Below are 13,335 nucleotides of genomic sequence, written 5' to 3' on the forward strand. Positions count from 1 at the left end.
TGTTATTGTCTTTATTGATTACGTACTGGTTTACTCGAAGTTCATGGAAGAGCATAGCGCACATTTACAAATAGTTTTGTAAATTCTTAGAGATAAGAAGTTTTATGTCAAACTATCCAACAGCCATTCTTACATAATATCTCCATCAAGAAAATATCCAGCAGACCATTGCTTCTTCTATACATAATATCTCCATCAAGAAAATATCCAGCAGCCATTCTTCTCAAGGTTCTTTTATCAATTTCCGATGCATTTGGTGGATAACTTTGATTTTTGATATATTGCAGGATATCATGATACCATGGTTTACCATCTACCTCTTCTTCCACACTATAACAATGTGCAGGAATTTCATATACTTGCATTTTGATTGGCATCATATCAACTTTCTTAGTTGCCTGAAACATAGCAGCTAATGTAGCCAAAGCATCTGCCATTTGATTTTCTTCTCGAGGGAGATAATTGAAGGTAACTCTCTCAAATTCTTTCACTAATTCGAGGGTAAAATTTTGGTATTCCAACAATTTGGGATCTTTTGTTTCCCATTCTCCTCGCAATTGATACACCACTAACGATGAATCTCCATATATCTTGAGAAATTTGATTTTTCTTTCTATAGCTGCTTTCAACCCCATGACACAAGCTTCATATTCCGCCATGTTATTGGTGCAAAAGAACTCCAGTCTACTTGTAAAGGGATAATAAACATTTTCTGGAGAAATTAACACTGCCCCGATTCCTCGTCCCAAAGCATTAGATGCTCCGTCAAAATAAAGCTTCCAAGTTGCAAATTCATCATTTGTTCTGACTTCTTCATTCATGGATATGCACAACAAATCTTCATCAGGAAAATTGAAGTTCAAAGGCTGATAATCATTTGATACACGACTGGCCAGAAAATCAGCTATGACACTTCCTTTTATTGCTTTTTGGTTGACATATACAATATCAAACTCAGATAATAACATCTGCCATCTAGCCATTCTGCCTGTCAAAGCTGGTGATTCCATTAAGAATTTCAAAGGATCAAGTTTTGATATCAACCAAGTAGTATGGTATAACATATATTGTCTGAGTCTTCGAGTAGTCCACACCAAAGCACACATAATTTTTGTATTGGTGGATATCGAACTTCACAATCAGTAAATTTCTTGCTCAGATAATAAATAGCTTTTTCTTTCCTTCCTGATTCATCATGTTGTCCTAGTACACATCCCATCGAATTTTCGAAGACCGTCAAGTAAAGAATTAATGGTCTATCAGGCATTGGTGATACTAAAATTGGGGCATTGGATAAATATTTCTTAATAATATCCAAAGTTTCTTGACATTCTTTATTCCAGACTTCAGGATTGTTCTTTCGAAGTAATTTGAACACTGGATCACATTTGTCAGTTAATTGAGAAATGAACCGAGATATATAATTTAATCTCCCCAAAAAGCCTCGAACTTCTTTTTTTGTATTGGGTGGTGGAAGATCTTGAATTGCTTTTACTTTATCTGGATCAATCTCGATTTCTTTTTTGCTGACTACAAATCCCAAAAGTTTCCCGGAAGTTACCCCAAAAGTGCATTTAGCGGGGTTGAGCTTTAATTGATACTTCCTCAATCTCTGGAAAAGCTTTCTCAGATTTTTAATATGTTCTTCTTCAGTTCGGGATTTGGCAATCATGTCATCTACATATACTTCAATCTCTTTGTGCATCATGTCATGAAACAAAGTTACCATGGCTCTTTGATATGTTGCCCCTGCATTTTTCAATCCAAATGGCATCACTTTATAACAGAATGTGCCCCACATGGTTATAAATGTTGTTTTTTTTCCATGTCTTCAGGATTCATTTTTATCTGATTATATCCTGAAAATCCATCCATAAATGAAAACCATGCGTGCCCTGCAGTATTGTCCACCAATGTGTCTATGTGGGGTAATGGAAAGTTATCTTTTGGACTAGCTTTGTTGAGATCTCTGTAATCCACACACATTCAAACTTTCCCATTTTTCTTTGGTACGGGAACAATGTTGGCTACCCATTCTGGGTATTTAGATGCCTGTAGGAAACCTGCATTGATCTGTTTCATCACTTCTTCTTTGATTTGCAACAACATTTCTGGCCTCATTCGTCTGAGCTTTTGTTGGACTGGTTTATATTCTGGATTGATTGGAAGCTTGTGTATCACTATATCTGTGCTCAAACCAGGCATATCTTGATAAGACCAGGCAAATATATCTTTGAACTCTTGAAGGAGATTTAGCAATTCTTGTTTTATCTGGATTGTCAGAGTAGTACCAATTTTCACCTCTTTCATTTCTTCATCTGTTCCCAAATTCACAGTCTCAATCTCTTCTTTGTGGGGTAGAATTTGTTTGTCTTCTTTTTCTACCAATCTTAATAGTTCAGTAGGAACATCACATTCCCGTTCATCCTCACACCCATTGATTTCTTCCAGACTTATAGGTTGCTCTAAATTTATCTCTTGATTAAATTTAGGAATAAACATGCTATTAACACTGTGACACCTGCAAATTTAAGTCGGACATATTTCCGAAAGAATATAGTAAATTTATGAAATGTAAAAATGTAATAAAATGTAAAGAATGATTGCCATCTGAAAATTTTAAAGAAAATTTCTTATATTTAACATAATTTCTTTTACAAGATAACAAAAAGTTTTCATATTTTTGAGCTAAACATAAAGATTAGTTCTGAATATTACTCTGCGTTAATATTAAAAACTATAGGAAGATCTTCAGTGGTCCAATTGGTGAGTGTTTCTCCAGGAAGACATGGTCGAATCCTATCCAAGTATTTGCCAGTTTTGTTGTCATTCATGATCATGTTGATAAATAATCCATTCATAGCTTCTTCAACTATGTCTTGATCTTTCGTCAACTTTTCTTCTTTAAAGGCTTCAACAAGCTGCTGTTCTACATTAATTGTTCCCCCTGATCTGAATGTGGTCTTCAATTGTGGGAAAGACATGTGTTTCCAAAGGATTTCTCCCCCTTTCAATTTTGCCTTTCTGTCTTCACATCTTCTTTTCATCTCTTTGTTCTTTTGCTGAAGATTGGGCTTAAACCCTAGCCCAAAACGGTCTTTTTTCATCTTTATACTGATAGGAACTGAAATCCCATGAAGATTCTTTCCTAGACCTTTCCCAGCTTTAGCTCTGATGCCTAAAGTTTGTTGTACTGTCATCTTGGTGCAATCAGACAATCTGGGATATGGAATTTTGCTTCCTTCTGCAATAAAGGTTGCATTTACAAATTCAAGAGCTCGGAAAGAGCATTCAAGAGCATCATCATTGGTGTCGATATATGGAACATCACTTGTTACCGATGCAATGATTTCTTCTTCAGCTCCTACGCATATTAGTTGTCCATCAACAACAAATTTTAATTTCTAATGTAATGAAGAAGGAACGGCTCCTGCTGAATGAATCCATGGCCTCCCTAATAGACAATTATATGTGGGGTGGATGTCCATCACCACAAAGTCAATATTGTACACGACTGGGCCAATTAACAACAGTATTTCCATTTTCCCAAGCACTTCTTTTTGAGTACCATCAAATGCTCGTACTACATTTTGATAACTCTTCATGTGTGATTGATCTAGAGGCATTCTTTGAAGTGTGACTAGAGGCATCAAGTTGAGAGCGGATCCATTGTCAATCAATACTCCTGGCAACACATGACCATGACAATGTGTCGTGATGTTCAAAGCTTTTACTGACCCCATTCCGCCTTCCGGTATTTCATCATCTGTGAACGTTATGTAATTGTCAGCGGCTATATGTCCCACAATTCTGTCAAGTTTATTGAGGGATATATCTTCGGGGATAAATGTTTGATTGAGGATTTTCATCAAAGCATTTCTATGTGCTTCTGAATTCATCAAGAGATCAAGAATAGAAATTCTCGCTTGTTGTTTGTGTAGTTGTTCAACCACACTATACTCACTATGTTTCAAGAATTTCAAAAATTCTTGGGCTTGTTTTTCTGTCACAGGCTCATTAAATGCTGGAAGGGATTCATCCTCAAATACTTTCTGAGGTATTGTCATGGCTTTTCCTTTTGATTTCACTTGTTCTGAAGCATTGGATGTTTCGGGAGAGTAACATCTCCCACTTCTCGTAAAGAAACCGACTTCGCTCACTGCTTCAGACGTCGATGTTGTACCCAAACTCTGTATTTTCTCTTCTGTTTTTTCTAGAGAAACAGATCCTCCTACCATTGAAACATTGGTAGTATAATTCCAAGGTACCCTGCGGGTATCTTTGTATGGAAATGGTAGAGGAGCGGTGATAACTACTTTCGGCTTTATTGGTGCAGGAATCATCGTAGATGATTTCACATTAATGATCACAGGATCATTTATTCTTTGACTCGGTTTAGAATCCTCTGATGAGCAAACATCATTTTCTTTTTTCCCTGGTTCTTCTTCAAAGAATTCTATTTCTCTGTTGTTCATCAATTTTTGCACCAAATCCCTAAATTCAGGACATAGTTGAATTTTATGCCCTTTCTCCTGATGATATTCACAATAATTCTTGCCTTCATTCTGCTTTGGCCTGAATTGTTGTGGAATTATACCGGCTAAAGAGAGTTGTTGGAATACCCAAACAAACGGAGATTTAATTTCAGAAATGTCAGTTTTTGCTTTCTTTCTGTTCTCTTCCTGAATTGCATTCACGTTTTTATCTCCATGATTTGGCAATGGATGATTTGATGCAGATGGTGTATTGAATTCCAACTTCCCAGTGTTGATCAAATTTTGAACCACCCTTTTGAATGCCAAACAGTTTTCAATAGAATGACCCGTGATTCCTCCATGATAAACACAGTGTGCCTTTGTATCATACCAATGAGGGAATGGTGGTTGCATGGGAACCAAAGGATAGGGCCGTATGACATCTGCTTTTAACAGCGAATCATAGATCTCAGCATATGGTACTGGTAAAGGTGTAAAAGACAACCTTTCATTTTCCTTTCGAGATCCTCTGGAATCTGCTCGATTAGTGTTTGTTTCCTCTTTCTTAACCCTTGGCTGGGTTATTGTAACACTTTTCGATGAATCCTTGCTGTAAGAATTTGCATTGTTGACTTCATTCTCCTTTTTTCGGTACGTAGGTCTTTTGGAACTAGACCCATCATTTGATTCAATCTTGCCACTTTTCAAGACATTTTTAATGAGTTCTCCAGAAATGACCAAATCTGCAAAATTTCTGGTTGCATTCCCCATTAGATGATTTAAATAAGGAGCCTTCAAGGTATAAACAAATATTACTGTGGCCTCTTTTTCTGACAAAGGCGGTTGAACTTGGGCTGCCGTGTCACGCCATCTCTGGGCATACTGTCTGAATGTTTCATTATTCTTTTTCTCCAAATTTTGGAGAGTCCATCTATCAGGGACCATGTCTGTTACGTGGCGATACTGCTCTAAAAATGCTTTAGCCAGATCTTTCCAGGATCTAATGTTGGCTTTGGTCAATTGAGTATACCATTTTAAAGCCGGTCCTGTCAAACTATCCTGAAAGTAGTGAATTAACAATTTCTCGTCCTTCACATATCCTGCCATTCTTCGACAAAACATAGTAATGTGGGATGAAGGGCATGTAGTACCGTCATATTTATCAAATTCAGGAGCTTTGAACTTGATGGGGAGGATTAGGTCTGGAACCAAACTCAACTCACTAGCATCAAACCCATAGAATGATTCAGTTATTTCCACGGATTTCATTTGTTCTTCTAAGCTCTTGATCTGTCTGGTCAATTCTTCATTTACTTTTTGTTTCTCATTCAGCTCATTCAAATCTGGGATTAAATGCTCAGTATTAAGATCCCCTATTTTCACATCGGATATAAGCGGATTTTTGCTTGAAGATGCAGGATTCACTTGTTGATCTTCATGTGGTTTGGCTTCTTGTAATACAGATGTACGAGCATTGATTTGTATAGGTGTAGTACCAGAGTGATAAATTGGTTCTGGTGGAAAACCTAGAGGATATATGGGTTCTTGGTCGAAAGATACAGGATTTTCATGCATTTTTCCACTGATAGCCTGCCTTTTAAACATGTCCTCTATTTCTTCATCATACTGTCTTGTGAATTTGCAATACTGGCTTCAATTTTTCCAGCTTCATTCTCATTCTTCTTGTTCTTTATGATGTTGTTCCTCAATACGCTGTATTTTATCCTCCATAATTCTCTTAGTAGCTTGTCTAGTACCGTAGTGATGTTGTATTTCTCTTTTGGCCAGAATAACTGCGATTGAAAAATCTTTTAATATTATTATTTTCTCAAATTTTAATTAATGAATTTTATCTTAATAAAAAAAATTATTCATAAAGAAAATTATGAAATGAATGATGTATGTATGCAGAATGTATGTATGCAAAAAACATTGATCCCAAAAAGTTAACTGTCATAGAACAACTTTCATCGGCATACAAAAGTTTCTTTATAATAGTTCATAACTACAGATTGGGCATAGCTTTCCTATTAAGCTCTATAACTTCTTTCATTAACCATGACACCTTCTTTCCGTACTTAGAAACTGGATCAACTTGATGCTCAATTATTTTGGCTTCAACAGCTAGTTCCCCAACATATCTAGCAACTTCGCTCATTTGAACCATGGCCTCGAACACCATATTACTTCTTTCTTCACTTCTTTCAACATAGAACTCAGTTGACTGTTGCCATTGTTCATTCGTTCCTTCAAGAGTTTGCTCTAACTCAGTGATTCTGACTTGACAATTGTGCAGAATTTTTTCAAGATCTCTAATGCGTCTTCACAGTGAAGCATTTTCCTCATTACTTTCTTTGAGATCATTAGGTCCTAGACGAACCTTTTCTTGAAACAATGATTCTTCAAGTTGTAAAATGTAAGCATTAAACTCTGTATTTTTGTTTCTAGACTGATCCAGATCTTCTTCGAGTTTTGTTCGTGCTTCTTGCGTTCTTTGATTAAGCTTCTGGATTTGAACATCCTTGTTTCTGCATCTTTGCATCCAATTGCTAGCCACTTCCTGCTCTACCTCGAGTCTGGTGTTGAAATTTTTTTCTTTCCAGCTCCCATTTTTCTTTTTCAATATTGGATTCTTCCATCTTTTGGCCTCTGACTTCAAGTTCGGCAATCAACTGGTTCATTTCAGATTCAAATCCCTTGAACATGATATTTTTCTCGCCTTCAAATTTATCAAAGATGTCATTCTTCATCTCTTCTAAATCTTTGGCTCGATCCCTTTCTCTTTGCATTTCATTCATGATCTCGCGGTGTTCAGCCTTGTGTTTTATAATTCGCTCTCTTCTGTCGACCTCAAAATCTTCCATTTTTTTGCTTTCCTTTCTCAAGGCTTTTGAGTAGACGGCTATTCTTTCCTTTCAGATCTTCAACTCGTCTTTTCTCGATTTTCAATTCTTTGGTCATCTGTATTGTTGCTTGGCTTGATCCTGATGCTTTCCGGGATTTATATAGCTCCTGGTAATTTTTCTGTAATGCTCTGAATTCATCATCACCTTTTTCTTTATCTTTTCTCAACATTGCACATTGTTATGAATGAAAGTCAATGTCCACACCCAACATAGCTTTATCTTGTCTCATTTGCTCTAATTCTTTCAACCAGCCTTCTCTTTCTGTTTCAAACTCAGCTCTCAAGATTTCAATCTCTGACGGAACCACCTTAATGCGATCTTCCATAGAAATATCCTCATTTTGATCTGGTAGAGGAATATTTTTGTTTTTCCTGACAGATCTCCATTCTTCATAATCAGGAGTTAGCATTTCTTTTGCTGCTTTAGCTCGGATACAAAAAGTTGTTTTCCAAGCTGTAACGGCTTCCATGATACTTCTTTTATAATTTTTGCTGTGGAATGCGAATTCATATGACTGTAACCCAGCAGTGACAGGTACAAATTGACGACCTTCATACTGTCTTATGACCAGAAGTGGTGCATATCCAATTCCTCCCCATAATCCGAGCAGCATTATCCAGTTGTAATCTCCACATTTGTAAAAGAATTCCCTTTGGATTTGCCACGGGGCTCGCCAAATCACGTCATTGCTTTGTAGATTTCGAAAGGCATTAATCCACATATCTTTCTTAATTTCTTTCGGCCATTCCTGCTACAGAAATTCTTTTAATGGTGAGTAATCCGTATTAAAGCGTCGGTATGAAACCTTTTCTGTCCTCCAGAAATGACTACGGATCCAAACATATAACAACTGGGTACACCCTGAGAATCGTCCACCTCCTAACTTTCTACAAGCATTTAACGATCTGAAGGTCTCTGCTAGGATTGCAGAAGCAGGATTAATCTTTTTCGGTAGCTGTTCAAACAAATCTACCACTGCAGCTTCAACATATCCCAATACTTTTGGGAAAATGACCATACCATACATACCCAGAGCAAATAAATCGAATCGTACTTTAATATCTGGATGACTCTGAATAAGTTCTTTAATGTTGGTCCAAGCGATGCCTTCGCTTTCGCCTTTTTGTTTTGTACGGGATGCCACCCATTCTTCTCATACCCCGGCAATCTTTGCTAATTTAACTCGAAAGGGTTGAGTTTTAATTAACTTTGAATAGATTCGATTCTCCAAAGCCCCATCTATATGTAGCAAAGTTGTGTATTCTTCAATAGTAGGGACCAAATACTCTTTATTGAGAGTGAAGCAATTGTACCCTGGATTCCAGAATTGAATTAGGGCTCTGAGTAATTCATCATCAACTTCTACATAGAGCAAATATGGGATGTCTCCGTAAGTCTGATAAAACTGCAATTTTTTGTTTGAATCCCAACTTTCCCAAATGCTTCGCAAATCTTGCATATCATTTTTTTTTAGTGAAACTGGAGCATAACTGGCCAAGTCAGATACATAATCATCCTGCAGACTGTCTCCTTCTTGTTTTTGTAAGTCCTCAGCCCACTGTCTTACTTCTGAGTTTAGAATTACTTGATTTGAACACTTTTTATCCATAGATGAAGGCTTTCCAATGAGACAATTAACACAAGGATCAATGTCTTTTATCCTGTATGATGCTATGCACACAGAAAAATAAAGAACACACAAAAAGAAAATAAATTAGTTTACATAATAAAAAAATCAATAATAACATTTACATAAATATTTTTTTATTTAAACATTTTTTTTTAAATTTAAATAATTTAAATATACATGTAATTTAATCAGTAAAATAAATAAACTAGAAAGTTAGAATTCATTTCTCCTGTGTGTACACCTATTTTAGACCAAATTTTGGCATGACTTCAGATCGGAAGGGTTTCTAGGGTTTTTTTATATGCAAGGTTTCAGATCTAAGAATAAAGGTACCCGAATTGTCCTTGTTAGTGCCCCCTTGGGTTGCTAACCCTCAATCCTAGTCCATCACAGACTAAAGTGGATCGAGTTCAATTCGAGGGGATACATTTCTCTATGCCTGACACGGAGAATAAATTCTCACGAAGACAGAGAGCATATGAACCCCGGAAGTTACTTGCTAGGTCTGACACGGAGAATAAATTCTCACGAAGACGTCGCTTTCACTCCCACTTAAAAGGGACAACTCAATTATAGAGCTTTATGTTATGCAATGCAAGTGTTGTGTGTGAGGAGAAATGTTCATACCTCTGACAAAATAAATAATGAAATAAAATACTTATAAATAAAACATGTAAATATTATGAAAAATAATAAGTAAATATAAAAATTTTGAAAAGAAAAAAAATTAAAAATTAAATATATAAATTTTTAATTTTTAATTAATAGAGACAATTTATAATTGATTTTTAAAAGTTTGACCAGGTTCCCCAGCAGAGTCGCCAAGCTGTCGTAACCGGTTTTCGTCCGGGCACGAAATATTAAATTTGGCGGGGAAATTGATGTGAATAAATAATTTTGAAAATAATTTGTGAGTCGCCATCGGCCTTTTGGATCAGGTAGGTCGAATACCTAAAAATTATTTTTTTTAAAAGAGTTTTAAAAAAACATCAATTTAAAAAAAATGAACTGATATGCGTTTTATAACCAAAAATTCGTTCTTTTTTTAAAAATAAAAAGGGATTCGTGGTCGGTTACGTTTAGGGAAGGATTAGCACCCCTACAACGCCCAAAAATTGGTACTTTTTAATTATAAATTGTCTCTATTATTAAAATTTTAAAAATTCAAAAATATATTTAATTTATAATCCTATTATTTCAAAATTATATAAAAAATATTTATTTATTTAAAAATATCAGAAAAGAACTTCTAGGTGCCTTAAGACAGCTCTTTTCTTTGATATTGATAAATATTAATTTAAATAATATTGTTTAATTTTTAATTTTAAAATATCAGAATAGGACATCCAGTTGTATTAAGACTGTCCTTTTCTTCGATATTAAAAATAAATATTTAAAAATTACTATTTATTATATATATATTTATGAATACATAAAAATATTTTAAAAATATAAACAAATAAAATAAAAATACCACTAAAACAATATATTTTAAAAGCAGTAAAATAAATGAAAACATATAAAATAAATGACTAAATTATAGTAAAAATAAAATTTAAAAATCTAATTTATAATTAATCAAAATTATAGGGATTAAACATGCTATTTCTTTTATTTTATTTATTTAATGACTAAAATAAAATTATCTAAAATTCGGATATTAGAATAAAATAAATTAAAAATATAAACTAAGGATTAAAATATTATTTATTAAAATTAAGGGATTAAATCTGTTATTTATCCTAAATATATTATTTTAATATAAAAGACTAAAATGAATAAAATTGAAATTCGAAGACTGAATTAAAAATATTATAAAATCGATTTAGTGACTAGAATGTAAAAATTACAAATTTGGAGGACGGCGGACGGGGTTTAACTATTATCTAATTACGCGCATAGTCCTTCCCGAAACGACGTCGTTCGGGAAGGCCTATATAAGGTCCAAAACCGGCTGGCCCGAAGGGCCAGCCTTCATTTCATTTTTTTTCTTTCTCTCTCAAACCGAGAGAGCTCTGGCCTCTCTCTAGATTCCCTCATCGGAGGGAAGCCGGTCATCGGACGGCAACCGTCTGCCGCCGTGATCGTCATCGCCGGCCACCGCATCCGGTGGCCGGAAAATTTTATTTTTACACCATTAAATAGATCGGGACGTCCTAAGGACGTTTCCGGTGTTCTTTTTCCTTAAAAAGCTCCTAATCGGAGTGAATCTACAAAAGTACCTTCGGTGTTTCGAAGGTTCCGGCGAGATCCGGTGGTCGAGGCTTCCTTGGTAAGTTTCTTTTCTTCCTTTTTCTTTCTTTTCTGTTTCTTTGCTGCTGAGATCGTTGGTAGTATTTTGTATATTTTTTTTTCTCGGTTTTGTCTCTCTGGGATCTGTTCTCTGTCCTTTTTTTTTGTATCTTGTTTCTCTGTCCTTTTTTTTTGTATCTTGTTTCTCTGTATCTCTCTCTGTGTTCTTCTTTTTTTTGCTCGCAGATGGGGTGATGGCTTTATAGCCATCACCGGTGTTCGTCTCAGACCGGTCCGAAAGAGGTTCTTCGGTGAGTCACCGGACTTCCAGTGGTGACTCACCATTTGGGAAAGACGTGTGCGGCTGGAGTGGCGGTGAGACTGACGCAGCGTCGCGTGGTCTTCTGGAATCTACGGCGGCGCTGGGACGTGTCCCTAGGGTATTGATACCCTAGGGTTTCCTCTGGCAAACTGTGGACCGTTGGATCAAACCAGATCCAACGGCTGAAGCTTGAGCGGCGGCAGCTGGATGATACAAACCCTAAATTGGGTTTAGGGTTTACTGTAGGATTTTGGATCTGGGCCACTGTTTGTAATTGGGCTTCCATTTGGGCTTGTAATATTAAATAATATATTAATAATAATAATAATTATAATTATAATTATAATAATAATAATTATAATAATAATAATATAAATAAAATAAAAATGAAAAAAATGAATATCTTCATCGTGTATGATGCATAAACCAATAACCATGTTAGATAGATATTTATATTACTATCGATTTTTTAAATAAAATATCGTATTAAACTTTTTTTAGTAGTTTGGAGTGATCAAAGATAGTATCCGTTTAAAATTTTCTTAACTAATTGATAACGTACACACATCATGTAAATACGGCTATTCGAACCTAAGATCTCTAGAAAACAAAACATTCATTTTTATTGTTAAGACCACTTGATGAGTTAACCGTATTAAACTTAAAACGATGTTTTCTATTTAAAACGCCACAAGCAAAGACTAATAGTATATATTTATTCTAAATGCGTTAAATAGTAATTGCATGCCAAAGGAATTAAAAATACTACAAATTGAGGGAAATTCTTTGCAGTGTTTTTGTGGGAAACGTCACAAAAAGTTTCAGTTGTAGCATTTTTTTTTATAACCACTGATATTTAATCTATTAATCGATTAATTCAGATTATATACCGTAAATGCGAAGGCGACCCTCCCAACCTAATTTATTTCATTCGCAAATGCAATGATTTAAACTACTATTTTTACTTAAGTAACCTAATATCTCATATCACTAGATCAACTAATTATTGTTTGCATTTTTTATAATTTATTTTTTGAGTTTTTATCAAATATTCATTTATTCCACTTCTTAAAAAATGAATAATTTTAATAAATAAATTTTAAAACAACAGTGTTTTAATATTGTGAGAAATTAATTGTAACATTTTTCATCAGAAACCCTCAAAGGATGTTTTCCAGCCAGTGATGGCACCAAAACACTTCTCTCCTTGCCCTATTTCCACTTATTTACTTGGTTTCCCGAAAAAATAAAAAAGTTATGAATTCCAAACCTTTTTTTAAATTTTTGTTTTATTTTGATCTCTATCACATGTTATTAATATTAAAATTAAATCAACTTGGATATAACTCGATTATAAAATTGTATTTATCAATAATTATTATCATAAAAGATAATTATTATCGGTCTTATTTTTTACTATACCGAGTTAAGAGTATTACATAACTATTTAATTATGTTCATTTTCTAGGTACGAGCATAATTGGTATTTTATAAAACATAGGTACCATATAATTTTCATATCTTAAGCTTTTTTTTTTCTTACTATCAGATCTAACATACAATATACAATAGATCTAACAGATAGTGCAACCGATAAACCATCTGACTGACCTACCAAATCTAACATACACCGCACCCACTACCTAATAATTACACCTTTCAATCGTCTAATCTTCCATATTTTCTTCATCATTAAAACAACTTAAGTTTGTGTTATCCTCCTTCTAACTTAGTTACTAATAGAGACGAATAGAAGATATTATGATAGGG

The sequence above is a fragment of the Hibiscus syriacus genome, unplaced genomic scaffold (genome assembly GCF_006381635.1).
Source record: "Hibiscus syriacus cultivar Baekdansim isolate YM2019G1 unplaced genomic scaffold, ASM638163v2 tig00111022_pilon, whole genome shotgun sequence".
NCBI classification, from domain to species: Eukaryota; Viridiplantae; Streptophyta; class Magnoliopsida; order Malvales; family Malvaceae; genus Hibiscus; species Hibiscus syriacus.